This window comes from Cotesia glomerata, linkage group LG2 (genome assembly GCF_020080835.1).
Source record: "Cotesia glomerata isolate CgM1 linkage group LG2, MPM_Cglom_v2.3, whole genome shotgun sequence".
Taxonomy (NCBI): domain Eukaryota; kingdom Metazoa; phylum Arthropoda; class Insecta; order Hymenoptera; family Braconidae; genus Cotesia; species Cotesia glomerata.
The window spans coordinates 3,616,937-3,629,457 of record NC_058159.1 but is presented as its reverse complement, the minus strand read 5'-3'; positions in this window follow the sequence as shown (position 1 = coordinate 3,629,457).

Sequence of the window (12,521 nt, the reverse complement as noted above, 5' to 3'; positions counted from 1 at the left end):
AAATTATTTATAAAATGATCGGATATTAAAAAATCATTTATTGACTTGAAAAAAATCTTGAACATTATAACTAAAATAACACTAGCTAAACGTAAAGTTAATAATTACGAATGAATAAAAAAAAATCATAAGCTTTGACAGAAATTTAGTCTCCCCGAAACGGTTTCTGCTCTTCAGTAGTGTCACATTACAGCTTAAACTCGGAACAAAACAGTAGTCAAATCAAACACTGGGCTATTAACTGGGTCAACATTTAATCGGCAGCAAACGTGCAGTATAAGGGCATGGTATGGTATTTAGGTGCCAATGGACTGTGTCTATCTGTCTACGTCTACCCTACTCATCTTGAAGCCACTCGATGCAACATTATGTATTTGAATCACCCTCTTACTCATCAGTCGTCAGTCATCACTCCTATCCACCCTTCCCTACCTAAAATAAACATCTGATTCGGGCTTATTGCTCCTATACTAGTACTAGCATTATATATACATATATACGACTAGCTGGATGTTGTTTTAGGCCCTATTACTATCCTTCTCGAAGTCCAACAATCGTACATGCGGTAACTCGATAAATTACCGGACAGCTTGCGTACACAAGTGCCCCAAGAATTTTCTCGATATCAATATTTATTTCCATATTGATGTAAATATTCCTTATTCCCAAAAACGGGAAGTCAGGATTGGTTATTATATGTATAATAGACTTCTTGCTTCTGTTCTTCGTTTGAACAACTGCAGACTGTACTCATGTTTCATTTATTCAAACATTGTATTACGAATTACAAAGCTAATAGAGCTAACTTTTAAATTGACAATTCATTTTTATTGTTATTTTAGTTATCAAGTTAGTTCGGAAATGAAAATATAAGAGTGTAATTTACTTTGTAAAGTTATTAACGTCTGGTTTTCAAATCTTCTGTCATTTGATTTAATAACATTATTATTATTATTATTATTATTATTAATACTACTACTATCTTCTTTCAAAGTCTTAAAAATCGTAAAAACCTTTGAAAATATCTGAATTTTAGCATTCAATCGTGCGATCCGAGGAAAATTAGATTTAAACTCGTACGTTACGCATCAAATCATAGAAAGTATGTCTCAAAAAAGCATTTTTGATCGGCAGCGTAAAAGTTTACTGGAAATTTCTTTCATTAAAAGCCCTTTAAATCTGCGAAAATCGTCAAAACCTTCGAAAATATCTGAATTTTGGCATAAAATTTCAACAAATTCTCCTAAACTTCTACTATATAGCTCAAATTGCCTCTTTTAGATGTATTCTCTATAATTTTGGAGTCATGGTAACCCTGATTAAAAAAAAGTATTGAGACAAAGAAAAAAGTATTGGTTTTCTAATCAATCCAATACTTTTCAATATTTTTTTCTTTGTCTTAATACTTTTTTTTATTCAGGGAAAAATTCAGTGCTAATTTTTCTTAGTTGGCGCCATTTTATGTTAAAACTTGGTAATTTTCGAAGTTTTTGACGATTCTTGCGGAGTCAAAATGTTGGAGATTCCATCATTTCTGATAAATTTTTACCACGAAGCTCAAATTGCTTCTTTTATATGTATTCTCTATAATTTTAGAGCACTGCGAAAAAAAATTTTTCAAATGTGGTTTTTTTGGAATAATTTTTAAATAAACGGCTTCACCGATCAATTCTAAAAATTAATCAGCTCTTAACATAAAAAAAAACTAAATCGATCGCCGCCATTTTGAAAAAAAAAAAAAAAAAAGTGACTTTTTTTAATTCCACCGGAATCTATAATAATAATAACTCTTTTGAACTAACATTTTTTACATTATATTTATTAATATTATCTATTTGTTTATTACCATCGGAATCATCAGTATTGGATATCATCAGCCAAAAAGCAGCGAGCTTATCTCGTTTTAATAAAACTCTTTGCTTTGTCGCTAGATCAAACGAAAATGGATAAGCCGGATAGCATGTCGAATTGAAATTGCAGTGAATTATACTCTTGCACGCGTATACCTTGTTAATATTATCACATCTAACTGAAAAAATTGGTGGTGTGGATCGCTCGGGGGATGATACATTTGTAAAATTGCCTACAAATGTACTGTATTACGTTATATAGTACGACTGTAAGTCGGAATATTCTTCACTTGATAGCATGATTGGATGGGTATTATTTCACCGTACGGTTAGCACTGCTACGATTTACAATTCGAAAGAACGGTACCTGTCGAGATGGGGAAATCAAAGGACTGCGGGCTCATTGGACCGTGTATCATTTACGTGAAGCTCCAGAGAGTCATATATGATGATCATGATAATACAAGGGACGCGTATAACATAATCTGAAAGGACAGATTGACAGATAGATAAAGTGTAGGGTGTGAAGCCGTGTTACTGATTTCATTTTATTGATGTCAATAACATGTGAAGGGTTTTTTTTAAATTACTTTTTGTGTTTTAATGTAAATTTTGATAATATACAATAAAGTGAAGAAAAAAATGTTTTTTTTTTTTCAGCTTTGCGGTAGAGTATGTAGCGTATAAAAAAAAAATTGTTGAAAAAAAAAAAAAATAATAAATAATGAATAATTTTTTTAACACTTTAAAGTAAACTTTAATTAAAAAAAAAAAATAATTAATCTTAAATATTTCAACTTTTTTAGTTTAAAAACTGATGTTTATAATTTATTTAAATCTATATTATTAAGGGGATAAGCAAAATTTTATAGCCAGTGTATTTATATGATAAAATGGGTTTTTATGGTTAAATTTGGTATCGCTGGAAAAGTCTTGACCTGGAGTTGTGCCTTTTCATGGTTTCATATTATTCTGGCCAATAGTCAATTTATGATGATAAGTATTTAGGCTACATTCTAAAATGCTCTATCTCTAGATACATAGTTAAGAAATGACCTTGTATTTTGTGAATTATTGACATTTTTATAGATATAAATTCATCCCGATGTTACACTCATCAAGACCTTTCATTTGAATACCCACATGCATTTTGATATATTTTTCATATATATTATATATATGTATATATGAAAAATATATCAAAATGCATGTGGGTATTCAAATGAAAGCTCTTGATGAGTATATCATCGGGATGAGCTTATATCTTTGAAAATGTCAATAGTTAAGAAAATACAGTGCAATTTAACAAAAATAATTAAGAAATAACATTGTATCTTGTGAACTATCGACATTTTTAAAGATATAAGCTCACCCCGATATTACACTCATCGAGACCTTTCATTTGAGTATCCACATTAAGTTTTTATATATTTATATATATTATATATATGTATATACGAAAAATATATCAAAATGCATGTGGGTATTCAAATTAAAGCTCTTGATGAGTATAACATTGGGATGAACTTATATCTTTAAAAATGTCAATAGTTAAAAAAGTACAGTGCAATTTAACAAAAGTCATTATTTAATAAAGTAAAATTTTATTTATTTATACTTCACAAGTCACGTCAGTCACATAGTGACTGAAAGATTGCTAGTTTATAAAAAATAATAAAATTTGTTTGTGATAAAATTAATGAAACATAGTATTCACAAGGTGAGTTTCAGTATGGTAGTACTCATATAAAGTAAACTAATTATATTCTATGATATTACCCGACAATTACTAAGTGACATAAGTTATAAGGCAAAACTTATGTATTAGACTGATGACATTGTGAGTAGATGTAGAGAAGAGATGTGTAAAGCAGAAAAGGGAGAGTAACGATCCCATTAGCAGGTATTATTTTAGTTATGATCTGGTGTTGTTGGAGATAGAATAGAAGAAAAGTGTGCGAAAGCATCAGTGTGGAAGTTTGTCGCAAGATGTAATGTATTTAATGTGTATGTATATGCGTGTGTCTCTGTAAGAGAGAAGAACAAATAGGGATGATGGGATAGCTCGAGAAGTAACAGTGTGTTCTCTGGCAACGAGGTCGTCATCTCTAATAGTACTATACTGGAAAAGGGAGTTGGGAGCTCAAGTCAGAGGAGTTGCGGGGTTGAATCGAGCCTCAGGGCTCGTATTACGTCCCTTCTTCCCCTCTGTGCTGGATAAATACCGCCGAGTTGTAATCTAGAGTTAATGGTGCTCTTATGGCGAGAGAAAGCACAGACTGCTTCGATCGATTTTTAGTGACATCTAGAGTTTGAAAGTTTTTTTTCCGATATGTATATACATGTATGTATCCATACTTTTGTATAGATATATATCTGATAATTTTTAAGGGTGTAATTTATATTTGCCGGTGATTTTTTTGTTTAAATACATTTTCTGCACACAATTCAGTTTGAATTAGACTATTGGAAAATGAAAATCGGTTTTGTTTTTTCAACGAGGTTCAATTAAAAATTCTATTTGATTTTTGTTTTCTTCGGATGTATTTAATTCGTTGTTTATACAATCTTGATCGAGTAATCAATAAATTTTCATCCTTGTTCTTAATTATTTTACAGTAATAGTATCACTACATAGCTTTATTATGTTTATTATTATTTATTATGAATAAATTGCAACCTTGCAGTCACTATGTGACTGCCATGACTTGTGAACTATAAATAAATAAAATTTTGCTTTATTAAATAATAACTTTTATTAAATTGCACTGTACTTTCTTAACTATTGATATTTTCAAAGATATACGCTCATCCTGATATTACACTCATGAAGAGCTTTCATTTGAGTACCCACATGCATTTTGATATATTTTATATATATAATATATATAAATATATGAAAAATTGATGTGGGTACTCAAATGAAAGGTCTCGATGAGTGTAACATCGAGGTGAGCTTATATCTTTAAAAATGTCAATAGATCTCAAGATACAAGGTCATTTCTTAATTATTGATATTTTTAAAAATATAAGCTCATCACGATGTTACACTCATCAAGAGCTTTCATTTGAGTACCCACATGCATTTTGATATGTTTTTCATATATACATTTATATCATATATATAAATATATGAAAAATTGATGTGGACACTCAAATGAAAGGTCTTAATGAATGTAACATCGGGATGAGCTTATATCTTTAAAAATGTCAATAGATCTCAAGATACAAGGTCATTTCTTAATTATTGATATTTTTAAAGATATAAGCTCATCCCGATCTTACACTCATCAAGAGCTTTCATTTGAGTACCCACATGCATTTTGATATGTTTTTCATATATACATATATATCATATATATAAATATATGAAAAATTGATGTGGGTACTCAAATGAAAGGCCTTAATGAATGTAACATCGGGATGAGCTTACATCTTTAAAAATGTCAATAGTTCACGAGATAAAAGGTCATTTCTTAATTATATATCTAGAGATAGAGCATTTTCGAATGAAGCTTAAATACTTATCATCATAAATTGACTATTGGTAAGAATGATATGAAATCATGAAAAGGCACAACTCGAAGTCAAAACTATTCCAACGATACTAAATTTAACCATTAAAACCCATTTTATCATCTAAATATACTGGCCACAAAATTTTTCTTCTTTTCTTAATAATATATAATAGTAAAATATTTGTTTGTATAAAAAATTCCTGTAAAATAACTTGTAAACAAATATTTTCAATAATAAACAGAACGAAATAATTTTTCGTTTAAAAATTAATTTCATTGACTCGAGAAAATAATTGTTCTTAAAAAAAAATCAAAAATTAACTTGAACCAAGTAAATAATTTTTAAAGAACTTTAATTTTTTGATTTGAGTAAATTTTATTTTATTCAAGTTAATTTTTTTTTTCAGTGTAGAAAAAGTAATATTCTTTTAAGTTTTATTGAACATAAAAAATTTGTTTGTCTTAATAAAATTTTTTGCTCCAAAATAAGTTCTGTCTTCTAAAAAATTTTATTGGTTAAAAAAAACCTTTTCTTGTTTATATAAATAAAAAAATGTTGGTTAAAATTATCCAAAATAATAATAATGAATTAATCAATACGCCGGTATAAATGTAATTAAAACAAAATAATTACACATCTATTCGTCATTTCCAATTACTTGGAAACGTAAAAATTTCCAGCGCTCATGTAGATGTGCAATATATATGTTATATATGTTTATGTTGACTGTAAATTTTAATTCAAATTAAAAGTACTCATTGTCGAATTTAAATTAAATATTGTAGGTGCTCATACGGTTCAATGTTAAATTAACATGTGTAATCGATGAAAAATAATTAAATAAAAATGTAGAGCGTGGATTCGCATTGCATATTATTGTATATACGGGCGGATATATCTGTATATAATATAATATATATGTGGAGCCTGGGGACAGATATGGTAAATATATAAACGCGAAACGTGTGCCCCTATGAGCCAGAGCAGAATGGAGGCTGATGCCGAGTATGAGGCTTGACTTTATTATAGAATAGCTGGGATGATAACGCGGCGTTAACACAAAGGGGTCGGCGTGGAACCGCAGCAAGACGAAATAATTGCGTTGTCAGTGACAGTCTCCTCCGGCAATGTAATGCATATCATCCAGAATGCTCTTTCGCACGTGATTTATTCTGTATAATGAACAGCAAAATACAAGATAATGTCCCGCGTTATGATTTAAGCCAAATGTTAATTCGAAAGCCTTATATTACCTCGATAATATCAGAGAGTACTGCACGATAATGAATCACTTTATGTTTATCCCTATATGGGATAATTACTCGAATAAAAAGCTGTATTAATGCTCTATCTGCTCAAAGCGATCCATGTTAATTAGGTCTGGTAATTGAGCGTAATCGAGAGGGTGCATGCTTTCAAATTGACGATTTTTTTTATTTTTTCTTTTCAAAATTAGCTTAATCAAAATTTTCTTATTTTTTACTCTAAAGTAATTAATAAAATGTTATAAATTGTTTTGATAAACTCAAAATTTTTCAATTAAAATTTTTTTACTTCATTTTTTAAGTCACATAATTAATAAAATTAATTATAATAATTTTTTTATATATTTTAATAAAGTAAATTTAATTATTTTGATCAAAAATTTCTTAAAAAAATTTTTTTAACCTTTAAATTTTGAACAAACTCCAAAATTTTGTTTCAATTTTAATAAAATTTTTCTTTATTCTTTTTAATACACTTAAATAATAATTAAAATTAAAAAAATTCGTAAAATTATTTTTTTTATTTTTAATCAAACATTTTTTATTAAAAAATATTTTTTTTAATTTTGAAAAAAAATGATAAAAAAATACTCACCTGTAAAAAATAAAAAAAATTAATATTCTATTCTCCGATCAATTTTTTCCACGATAATAAAAACTTTTAAATTAATTTTTGTCTTACAAAAATATTATGACTAATTACAGTAAATAAGTTTATCGCTAATTGTCACGGTAAGCAATAATAAAGTAACTAAATTAAAAAATAAAATAGTAAGATCAGATGTTTAAAATTTTTTATTATGAATTATGATTACAAATGACAATGTTGCATTATAAGGCGTCGCCTAGAAGACGCGAGAGTCGTCCAGGTGAAACGTAGGTCGTTTTAAAGCGTCAGATTCTCAGCTTACATCACCGTCACCCAATAGCAAAGCCACCCCTCAACAGTGACAGTGAGAGCGCCCGTTTTTGTCGTCCTTGCGTCGATTGGTCGCCGCGGAGGGTAGTAGGCGTGGTCCGGGTTTCTCTCGCTCACCCCTCACCAGAAATAGACTTCCACAGTGGGAAGCTGTGCGAATAGGAAGATATATTTTATACATCGGGAGGATTCGTACAGCCGGAATCGTAGATTTTAGAGGGGATAAATTGCCAGTTGCTCTCACTCTCTACTCGTCATTTACCTGGACGACTCGCGGATTCCGATTCCCGGATACACTACCCGGGCTAACGGAGGGGATTTTATATTATAATTTATAATAAACCCACTGCACTGTTATATTATGTGTTGAGGGATCATTTCTGAGTAAATATATCTCTTGTATATAATACATATATCCCGAGCGATGGATAATCTTGTTTCCTGTTGCTTTATCAGCCTCCTTTTGATATATTACATATTATATATTCAATGCACAATATTTATAGTCACCATTATTCAATATTTATGTTTTTTATATGAATTTATTATCAATGTAATTGTAATTAGATGTTTTTTTTAGAATTTGCGCTGCTTAGTGACTGTATTAATTTTTAAAAATTGATTTTTTCTTGTATCTAAACAAAAATCATTTTGGTATTATAAATTACAATATTTTATTACATGATTTTTTATACATAAAAAGTAAAACATAAATTTTTTATGAAAGAACTGACAAAAATTTTATTTTAAATTGCTGTTGAAAATTTTTTTAATTTTTATAACATGTTAAACTTTCTTTTTCACTTTTAAAGTCAAAAAAATTTTTTTAATTCAGATTTTTGTTACCTTTAGTCTCATAAAAATTTAAAAATATTTTTGATCAATTTTAGAATTTGTTCAAAAAATAAATGAGTACTAAAAAAATATTTTTCATTTTATTTCATATCATTTTATATAAAAGCAATCATAAAATTATGATTTTTGTCACTTTTAGAACCAAAATATTTCGTCAATTTTTTACGAATTACTTCTGACTATAAATTTACTATAAAAAAATTATTTTAATAATTTATTTCATTGTAAAATATACTAACAATTATTTCATAAAAAATTTTAATAAAATTTTTAGTTATTTTTTAAATTATAACTGTACAGCTCAAGATGTCTAAATAAAAACTCACAATTTGGATACCTAAGACTTCAATTTAAAATAAAATAACTTTACTAATTAAAAATATCGACTGATTTAAAAATCAAACAATTATTAATTATTCCATTATATATTCTAAAAAATAAAATACTCCAGGCCTTTAAAATTACAAATAATTTCATAATTAACTCTAAAAAAAAAAATTCAATTTACAATTTTCCATTCAATTTTCTCCACAATAATATCTAAAACGCCGAACTAATTAATAGCCATCAAAAAATAATTACCAGCCTCGAATCGCTCAATAGAAAATATCACAAAACCTCATTAAAAAAAAATAAAAAACACCTGATACATTTTTTTCAAAGGAAAACTATTTTCTCTAGATTAAAATCTCGGGAAATTTTTATCCGCTGATAACTCGTTATCTGTTGACCGAACAATTTACAGAGATAATCTTTTCAAACAACCTGCCTCGCCGACAAACTGGACAAACAGATCCAAGGATTTTTTATTACCGTATTAATATATATTACAGCTCTAGTTCATGTTCACATAATAGTGCAGTGAGGCTTTTCTATTATCGCCCGCGGGCCGATAAGGGCCGCGTAGCAGTTGTTTGGACTCTCAGACGCAGAGTGGATTTTAAATAAAAAGTTTAAACTTTTGTTTGATCATATGTAATTTCCAACAAATCTCTTTCTACCTATTCGACAGACAATATTTATTTATATAAGTCTTACCTCAACTTCATTATCACCCTATCGCTTAATAACGACAATATAACCAAAAATACACAAAACATCCATAAAACTGAACCTGTTTTCTCGCCGGCATCGGCGTATTATTTACACCGACATAAAGCATAAAAATGCTGGAAAAACAAATTTTTTATTTATACGTCTACTTCACACTCTCGTATTCACTTTTTTAAAATTTCATATTTATTTTGTATCGATAAAAAAAATACAAATATCATACATTGTAAACCTTTTTATTTCTCACACCGGTGGAGCGTTTAAGAACATTAAAATTCACGTACAGAGCAAAATATTTCATCGTAAATCCGTAGTTCGCATGCAAAGTTTCGTTTCTTGATATTTTTAGTTCTATATTTTTAGAGTTTATTATCTAGTTATGGAAAAATCTATTAACTGAATTTGATAGTAGTAAATATTATTTAAATAATTAAGTGAACCATCTGAATTATAGTATTTACCATCCTGATGACAAGTACTACTATTATGATGGTAATCAGTATACGGAAAAAAGAAAACTCAAAAAATTACAGTGTAAAATGTAAAATCGGTCCCGTCTTAATCAAAACTAGAAAAATTACAGTTTAAAATAACATTTTTCTAAATTCAATTTTTTAATTTAATATTCAGAGCTTTCAACGTAAATATTACATTCTACAATGTAATTCTTATAAAATCTGTAATAATAAAAATCTGAAACCGTAATTTTTTCAGTTTTCATCACGACGCGCCACGTTGCATTATATACTGTAATTTTTCGAGTTTTCTTTTTTCCGTATAATAATAACTTCTATTATTTTAATTAGTCACAACTATTATCAAAATTGTAATTCCTAATATAACCTGATGGTTGCAGTTACCATCAGTAATAATAATAACTACTATCTAAGCAAATAAAAACTATTTAAAAAATTAAGAATCTGCGTTACCGTGGATGTATTTCTGAATATAAACTATAGTTTGTATACAAGCAACTGTAGTGCAGTGTAGTGCACAAAAAAAACAGGATTAAATTGGGATTTAATTTTAATTAAAATTCTTATTTGTCTAAAATAAGTTTCAACGCGAAATTTTTCAAAAAAATTTGAAATTTCCAAAAAAATTAAAATTAAAAAAAAAATTGGATATAAATAAAGGATTTAATTAAGTAAATTTATATTATTTTTTCATTCAGAATTTTTACAATCTGAGATGGTTACAGTTATCACCTTCAATTATAACAGTTATAATTTTTAATAATTACAATTATCATTTTCGATAGTAATCGTTACCATCATTAATAACAACTCTAACAATTGTCAATGATACAATCTATTATTTTATTACTAATTAATTTTATTACCATTTCAGATAGTAAGAATTAATATTTTTGTATAGTAGGTAGTATAATAAATTTTTTTCCGTGTAGAATAATTTATCAAATCAATATAAATATCAATGTGTTAATATTCAATATATAATGTAAATTTATGTTGATATTTTATGCTTGCAGCTTACTAAGGAGGCAGTTCTGTTGAGCAGTAGCATAAACATCTTGGAGATCGGAGTGTGCAAGCATCAATAAGGGGGAGCAAGCAAACCTACCACCCTGCATGGTACTATCAATCTGTACTCTGTGTGGATTTGTGTTATGTCGATGTGGAAGTGTATGTACAGCTCACGGGGATTTGACGCGTCGAGTCGCATTACCGGATCCTGCATCGTGTTAGATGGATTACCAGATGTTGAGGTAGGACCTTTAACCCTCTACCTATAACTCTGTACTGCTTGCATGTTTTTGCTTACGTGTGTACCTATATGTCTTGTGTGCTCCTAATACTGTGATCATATCTATCATTTATGGTTTGATAATTTACAATCACTGATTGGTGCTGTAGGCAATAATCAGACAAGGAATTATTGGTATTAGATACTGATCTACAAATTAAATTGATTTAAGAGAATAAATTTGGACCAAGAAAATCACTTTGGAGAAGTTTATTGTTTTGAATTAAGGAGACAAATTTTTTTAAGAAAAGAAATTTCTTTGGTTAAGAATTTTTTGCTTGACTCAAGATCAAGTTCTTAAGAAAGATTTATTTTCATGAAGGATATTTTTTTTAATGAAGCAAAAAAATTTTACTTAAAGTAAAAAAAATATTAAAGTTCTTAAAAAAAAATTTATTTTCTTTAAGGATGTTTTTTTTTAATTGAGCAAATAAATTTTTTAACTAAATAAAATTTCATTAAGTTGTACTAGCAACCTTGCAGTTACTATGTGACTAACGTGACTTGTGAACTATAAATAAATAAAATTTTGCTTTATTAAATAATGACTTTTGTTAAATTGTGCTGTATTTTTTTAAATATCGACGTTTTTAAAAATATAAGCTCATCCTGATATTAAAGTCATCAAGAGCTTTCATTTGAGTACCCACATGCATTTTGATATATTTTTCATATATACATATATGTAATACATATAAATATATGAAAAATTAATGTGGGTACTCCAATGAAAGATCTCGATAAGTATAATGTCGGGATGAGCTTATATCTTTAAAAAAGTCAATAGTTCACAAGATATACGTTAAAATGCCCTGTACAGTCTTGACTATTGACGTTTTTAAAGATGTAAGCTCATCCCGATGTTATATTTATCAAGAGCTTTCATTTGAGTACTCACATGCATTTTGATATATTTTTCATATATACATATATATAACATATATATAAATATATGAAAAAATGATGTGGGTACTTAAATGAAAGGTCTTAATGAGTGTAACATCGGAGTCAGCTTATATTTTTAAAAATGTCAATAGTTCACAAGATACAAGGTCATTTCTTCATTATGTATCTAGAGATACATCTAGAGTATTTTCGAATACAGCCTAAATACTTATCATCATAAATCAACTATTGGTGAGAATTATATGAAACCATGAAAAGACAACTCCAGGTTAAGACTTTTCTAACGATATCAAATTTAACCATAAAAACCCATTTTATCATATAAATATTCTTTTAATAATATAGATTAATTCATTAAAATTCTTGAAAATCGTTTTTTGTTTCAAT